General features: G+C 43.0%; 1 pseudogene across 1 annotated transcript; it reads right to left on the reverse strand.

Annotated features, from left to right (window-relative positions):
• Nucleotides 1-589: 589 nt before the first annotated feature.
• Nucleotides 590-6,428, reverse strand: LOC308556283 (large ribosomal subunit protein P2 pseudogene; annotated as a pseudogene). Its single transcript has 2 exons — nucleotides 6,418-6,428; nucleotides 590-887 (listed from the first exon to the last, which is right to left on the reverse strand). The product of its transcript is annotated as a large ribosomal subunit protein P2 pseudogene (transcript).
• Between the last annotated feature and the right edge of the window lie 1,466 nt (nucleotides 6,429-7,894).

A 7,894-nucleotide genomic window follows, 5' to 3' on the forward strand; every position in this document is an offset into this window, starting at 1 on the left:
AAGAATGTTCTAGCAGCACTGTCTCTAGAGGTCAACAACTCCAACCACCTTTATGTCTTTAAATAGCCACCTGATTGGTGTTTCTGTCATGTAATGGAGCTGAACCTGTGACTCAGGGAGTGTCACTTCCACTTAGTGAGAAAAAGCTGGACATCTCTCAGGTAGCCGGGGTCACCCGCCTCCTAGTGGTCATGTCCTTCTGTGGTCCCCTCCCCTGACTCGCTTCTGACCAATGAGTGGGGCAACAGCTTGTGATGCCCTTCTGGCCCGCTTCTCTTGCTGGCTCTGATGAATCACGTGGCCGCGTCGGGGTGGCCCACATAGCAGCCAGCAAGAAACTGAGACCCTCAGTCTTGCACCTGTAGGGAGCTGTACTGCCAACAACTGCAAGGGCTTGGCCGTGGATCTGTCCCCAGTTGAGCCTCTGGGTGAGACCCCAGCCTTGCTAACACCTTTACTGCAGCCTGAACAGGGGGTTTCTGAGCCACAGAAACTGTGAGATAATAAACATGTGTTGTCTATTTATTTATTTATTTATTTTTATTAATTTATTATGTAAAGAGGGTTTTATTTACAGGGGAGCAGGACTCTAATGGAACCAGCCAAACCCCATGTTGTAATCTGACTCCTCCTCCTTCTGGCTTTTCTTCCCTGCAGCAGCTGGGGCGCAGCCAGCAGCAGGAGCTGCGGACCCTGGGGTGGCAGAGCCAGCCACAGCCCTGCCAGCAGGATCTCTGGCCAGCTTCCCAATATCTTGGGTGATGACATCTTTGACGTTTTTTCTATTCAGCTCACTGATGACATTGTTGAGCCGGTTGTTGTCTGCCTCGATGCCCATGATATCCAGGATCTTCTTGATGTTTTTGGTGCTGGGTGAGGCATTGCCCCTGAGGGTGGCCAGCAGGTAGAAAGAAACTTAGCCCACCTCGGTGGCAGTGGCCAGTGTGTTGTCTTAAGTGGCTTTGTCTGTGGTCATTTGTTATATAGCAGTAGCCCACGAATACAGCTACTTCCTGATTCATAACTAATTAATAGTTAATACAGTTTCTCTTAAAGACACAGATGTGCAATCCCCATATTACACACAGGAAGCTGATGTTTAGAGTTTACATTTCTTGTTAGGTGTTCTGACCCTACAGCCAGAACTCTTCCCTTGAACTCTGTCTGGGCTGTTTTCTCTCTCCAGAGGGGTTCAGGAGAAGGCTATGAACTTTTCCATGGCCAAGAGTTACTTAACCCTGGCTATTAATTTCTAGTTTTCCTGCATTCTGCCTAGAGGCAATGGCCTGTACAATGTCTGGTTTTATGTTTTTTTGGAATTTGACACTTTTCATAGAGTAAAATATACAATCAATTAAAAAAGAAAGTCAATTTTCACAAGTGTTTTTATGATATTCTGGCAGAAAAAGAGGTTCTCTAGTTGTTAGGAAATTTTAAAAATAGCCAGTAAATATTAAATTAATATTTAATATATACAAAAGTTATATGATATAAACATACTAATAAATCTATGTGTAATGTTATAATTAATGTATCAGTAAACTTAGATATTAATATATCAGTATATTAATATATATGGTTAGCCTGCCAGAAAAGTAACTTTAAATGTTTATGAAATCATTTTACTATGTTTTCCTTGGATTGGTAGCTCATTAATGTATTTCAGTAATATGGTTTTCTATTTCTCCCACAGATATATTAATCACGAAACCTGACCAACATAATTAACCTTGCAATTCCTGCTTTCTCATGGTTTGCTTGGCATTTGACATAACTTTGCCTGATCGAATTTGAACTCTTTATGCCTTTTTCATAACAGCTTTGTCAGGATATAATGCACATACTGTATAAGATTCTCCCAATGGAAGTGCACAACTCGGGGATTTTAGAGTTGTGCAACCATTGCCACCATCCATGTCTGTCAGAAAAGAATAAAGTGTTAAGATTTTGGGTTTTCTCCCTCATGAGCTCCTCACATTTTAAGCAGAGAATCAACCACTATCTCTGTATCAGGGTTGGCCAATTTTTTTCAGTAAAGGTCGGATAGTGGATATTTTCAGCTCTGAGGGGTGGGGCCTCTCACAGCTGCTCAGCTCTGCCTTATAGAGCAAGCTCCCTAGATGATATGCAAATGAGTGAGCAGGGCCATGTGCCAATAGAACTTTATTGACAAAAGCAGGCTGTAGGCTGCCTTTAGGCAACCCTGACCCATGACTGCTGCATTTGATTTTCTGTGAGCCAGTCTTGTGTGATGCTTTAAAATATTCATCATTACTGTTTTCTGGGCTTCCTATCTTTTGTAGGTGCTGTTTTCCTATCTTTGTTCCTCCAGTTAATCTAAAAGGATACAAACTGTTTGACATTTTACTAGTGGTTAAATATATATTTAACCTATTGAACTTAATTTTGCCAATTAGCATCATCTGTGAACGGTATCTACTAATTCTAGTGATAAAAGGTGAACATATTCAATTAATGTCATTTGCAGGTGTGAGCCTCAGCCTAGAAAATGCAGGAGAATCAACTTAAAATTCAGAAAAGAAGCCAGTTACAAAATCCATGGTGAAATCAAGAAATTTCTATATGTTCCAGACATAGCCATCCAGAAACTACAATGGAAAAAAGGCATCATGGTTGCATAGTAACAACCAAAACCAACTAAGAAGTAACTTTAGAAGGAACATGCAGCCCTGGCCAAGTAGCTCAATTGGTTAGAGCATCATCCCCATACACCAAGGTTGTGGGTTTGATCCCCCTATAAGGGCACATATAAGAATCAACCAATAAATGCAGCAATAGGTAGAACAACAAATCTCTCTCTCTCTGAAATCAATAAATAAAAATTAAAAAAAAGAAAAAGAAACATGCAGATGTGAAATGTCCAGACCAGGCAAGTCTTTAGAGACAGGAAGTGGGTTCCTGGTTGTCAGGAGCTGGGGAGGGGGTGGGGAGTGACTGCTGATAAAGACAGGGTTTCTTTTTGGGGTAATGAGGTGTTCTAGAATTTTTTAAAAATTGATTTCAGAGAGAGGAGGGGAGAGGGAGAGACGGGTAGAAACATCAATGATGAGAGTCATGGATCAGCTGCTTCCTGCACGCCTCCCACTGGGGATCCAGCCGGAAACCCGGGATGTGCCCTGACTGGGAATCGAACCATGACCTCCTGGGTCATAGGCTGATGCTCAACTGCTGAGCCACGCTGGCCGGGTGAGATGTTCTAAAATTTGATGGTGATGGTTGCACAACTCTGGGAATGTACTAAAAAGTACTCAATTGTTCACTTTATTTATTTATTTATTTATTTATTTATTTATTTATTTATTTATTTTACTCTGCAAACATTTTAATGATTATTATTGACCATACATTTTGGAAATTTTGTACTTCAAACTCCAACAGTTTAAATAAATGTTTATAATATACAAAGAAAATACAACCAAAAGTAAAACTCACTTTAAGTGTGCCTGGCATCTAGACCAGTTTTTTGTTTGTTTGTTTTTTCCCCTTGATATATCTTCATTTTTGAACTGCACAGACACACTTAAGAATTTGATTTTTATAGTATGGCAATTGTTCACTTTAAAATGGTGAGTTTTATGGTATGTGACTTACAGCTCAATGTAAAAAAAGTATATGAGCAAGGAAAAGAAAGCTAAACAAAACGTGCAGAACCCTGCGGGATGGAGATTACAAAGGGACATGCATGGCTGGAACAACGCAGAGGCACATGAGGCTCCTGGGGATCAATCTATGTCCCAGAATGACAACCTGGGCCCACATTATTTTCTAAATTTACTATTTTCACCAAAATCCCAGAGGTAATTTTTTAAAAACTTAAACTAATTCTGAAGTTCACCTGAACTATGAACGAAATGCTATTCTAAGACTAATAATACTATTATTAGCCTATGCATAATATTACTATGCTAAGTATTCAGAATAGATGAGAAAATATAAAAACAACAATAACAAGAAACTTATATTGACAGATATTAAAATTACTCTAACTCTGTAAGGTACATTAAAACTGGAGGTGGGCCCTGGCTGGTGTGGCTCAATTGGCTGAATGTCATCAGTGCACCAAAAGTTCACAGGTTCCATTCCCAGCCAGGGCATATGCCCAGGTTGTGGGTTCTGTCCCCAGTCACGGTGCGTACAAGAGGCTACTGATGGATATTTCTCTCTACATTGATCTTTCTCTCTCTCTTCCTCCGCCTTCCTCTTTCTCTCTAAAAATGAATGAAAACATTTTTTTTTTTTAATCCAAAACTGCCAGGGGGATAGGCAAATGCCTACAAAACCCAGAAACAGAACCCTGTGTAAATAAGTAGCCTTCTGATCTGTGCAGAAGCATCATATGATGCTGGAATGGGGGTTTACTTGTTATTGAACAAATAAAGATTTTCGTAGAGTCTTACCTCACACTAGTCATGAAAATTAAACTCTCTAGTAATTTACCTAGTGTTTAATAGAAAGAGAAAGCAAGCCATGGAGAACAAGAACACAGAGGAGAGAATTTACATAAAAACCTTCCGCAGTCCAAGTTATAAGTTTATCACAACGGGTGGATACTATCAAGGAAAAGATTGACTAAAAATGTGAAAGTTGGAAGAAAAAAAAAGTATGTCAAAGTGATCGTAAACAATGTTGAAGACAAACCAAAAGCCATGAGAGATATGTGTAACATATATAATAAATTATATATAGTATATAGAAAAGCTCTTATAAACAAGTATATAAAGACATTTATAAGCCCATATGTAAAGAATTTTGATAAACCAATAAAAGACCACTCCCCAATGAGAAAATACAAAGGATGTGAATTGGCAATATAAATGGTCAACAATGCGTTACTACAGTGAGGATTTATCCTATCAAAAATTGATAAATGACACAAGGCCTAATATCCCCAGCGTTGGGAGGAGGAGGTAGGGAAATAGAAACCTGAAAGATGTCCATGGAGGTGTTAATTGGTACCTCCTGGCTGCAGGGTCCTGTACGACCCATCAAAAACATCCTCCAGCCCTGGCTGGTTTGGCTCAGTGGTTAGAGTGTCGGCCAGAGGACCAAAGGGTCGTGGGTTTGATTCCTGGTCAAGGGCACATACCTCAGTTGCAGGCTCCCTGCCCTAGTCCAGGCAAGTGTGGGAGGCAACAAATTGAAGTATCTCTCTCACATTGTTGTTTCTCTCTCCCCCCTCCTCCCTGCCTTCTATTCTCTTTGGAAATGATGGAGAAAATGCCCTGGAGGTGAGGAATAAAAACAAAGAAACAAACAACAAAAGAACACCCTCCAAGGTAAATCCCTCTGATGCCAATGCCTATATTGGCAGTTCACCTATGGCGATAATTAGGGATATTTATAAAGATTTGACTAGAGGAATATGTATTGTAGCTATAAGATAATGGCTACAATTAGGAGGGGATTTGTGCCCTGGCTGGTGTGCTAAGTGGTTAGAGCATTGGCCCCCACACCGAAGGGTTGCGGGTTCAATTTCTGGTCAAGGGCACATACCTGGGTTTTGGGTTCGCTCCCCGCCCCTGGTCAGGGCCTGTGTGGGAGGCAACCATCACATCGATGTTCCTCTCTCTCTCCCCCCCGCCCCCCATTCTCTCTCCGAAAAAGCAATGGAAAAAAAATATCCTCAGGTGAGGATTAACCAAAAAAAACCAAAACACCAGAGGGGATTCATTAAGCTATGGGGCACCCATAAAATGCATGGTTCTCAGCAGAGAGGCAAGTATGCATATGTCTACCTGGGCCTCTCCAAATCGCCCAACCTTCCACATTGCTGACGCTTGTCTCCCTTTCGATGACCCCATGCTCCCTCTTGGAAGTCAAGATGAGGACCAGTCATCAAATTTCGGGACTTAACCATCAGTCTTTATGATCTGGCAAAGATTCAGTCTCTATCTTGACTTTCATTCTGACTCAGGAACTGCTTTTAGAAGCATTGCTGAGGGATAAAAGCCTCCTGCCATGGTGGAAATGGGCAACTATCAAGATCCTACTGACAGGGGCTACTAGGAAGGGAAGAGCTGAGGAGTAATCTTTAATTAGAATTTAAACAGGCACATGCAGCTAGTGGCTGCCTTATTGGACAGCATGGGTCTAGGGCAACGCCTGCCCTGGTGGGGAAACTCTCAGTAACAGGGGGCTCCTGATTGTCTAGGATGGTCCCACTGAATTCTTGAGTTTCTGGAAGAACATCTCGTGGATATATCAGAGGCTGTCCTCTGCCTTCTTCTGCCATTCTTTGTCCCATCTGTTGGGATGATACAAATCCACAGTCACTCCTAAATGACAGCTCCTTGGGCACTGGCCAGGAGGGAACATGGCCAGCTAGTCTTGTCCAAGCTGAACACTGCTGGTTCCTTCTACCACTACCAGTCTGACTAGATTCCAAGGTACCAGTACCTGCCCCCCATTACCTCTCCTGGTAAGACAAGTTTTGGGATGAACTGTCCTGTTGGGATGAGTGACTCTAAGGGAGGAGTCTTTCAGAAGCTCACCTCTAGTTCTTGTGTTCCTGGAGCCAAAGTTAATGGGCCCCAGGGCATTCTGTGTGCAAAGCATTTCTTTCTAAAGGGTGTTGACTTTCCTATGGTTGCTGTAACCAATGACCACAAATTCAGTGGCTTAAATAATATGTTTATTCCCTTAAAGTTCTGGGGTTGGGAGTCGGACATGGTCACATGGGGTTAAACCCAGGTGTGCGCAGGGCTGGTCCTACTGGAGGCTCTAGGGAGAATGGCCTTCTCCAGCTTATGGAGGCGCCACATGCTGGCTCATGGCCCCTGCTCCATCCTCACAGCCGGCAGCAGCCTCTTCCGCCTCTGACACTCACCCTCCTGCCTCCTCTTATGAGGAGAGGACCCTGTGAGGACATTGCCCCACTCCACCCTTGGGGAATCCAGGGTCATCCCCATCTCAGGGGCATTAGCTCAATCCTATCTGCAAAGTCTCTTTACCACGTGGGGTGACATGTACACAGGTCCCTGCACTAGGATGGGGAAATCTTTGTGGGCCATTATTCCAAATAACAATTATAGCTCCCAAATTCTTAAACTGGTCCTGGAAATTGTTGCGGTACACTTACAAATAAAAGGGTAAGGAGACAATGGCTTCTTTAGAAGGTATTTCCAAATAACATGGAATTCACTTTGAAGAGAAACATCTCCCTTCACACACACGCCCTCTGGGGGCCGGAAGCCACACTAGGCTCACAGGTTCCTTGCCAGTCTACCCTATGGCTCCGAGTGGCCCTTGGTGTCCACTAGGTGCCTCTTCCCCATCTGCTCCCAGCCAGGAGCATGGCCTGCAAGCCCCCTTGCAAAAGACCAAATCCTGTTGGTCCTGGAACTGTGACATTTTACATTTGAAAGGGGCCCCTGAGAGAAAGATGTCTGCTCCCATTTTTCACATGAGAGAAAAGTTTGAGTGTCATTTTGTCTTGTGCCCCAAGGTTGCAGGGCTGGAATGGGAACACCCCTCTGTTCCTTCTCAATCAATATTTCTGCACTTGGTCCATTTTCTGGAAACTTCTCTCACATGGCAAAAAGGCAAAGAGTTAGAATTACATTGGGTAGGTAGGGGAAGGAACTCAGACAATGAGAACACAAAGCTCACCTTCCCTATGGTGTTTCTCAACCTATTTTTAAAAAAAACGTTTTTATTGATTTCAGAGAGAGGAGGGGAGAGGGAGAGAGAGAGAGAAACATCAATGATGAGAGTCACTGATCGGCTGCCTCCTGCACGCCCCCTACTGGGGATTGAGTCTGCAACCTGGGCATGTGCCCTGACCGGGAATCGAACCATGATCTCCTGGTTCATGGGTCGATGCTCAACCACTGAGCCATGCTGGCTGGGCTCTCAACCTGTTTTTGACACTTTT

This window comes from Miniopterus schreibersii (assembly GCF_964146895.1).
Source record: "Miniopterus schreibersii genome assembly, chromosome: 4".
In the NCBI taxonomy this organism is placed as follows: Eukaryota; Metazoa; Chordata; class Mammalia; order Chiroptera; family Miniopteridae; genus Miniopterus; species Miniopterus schreibersii.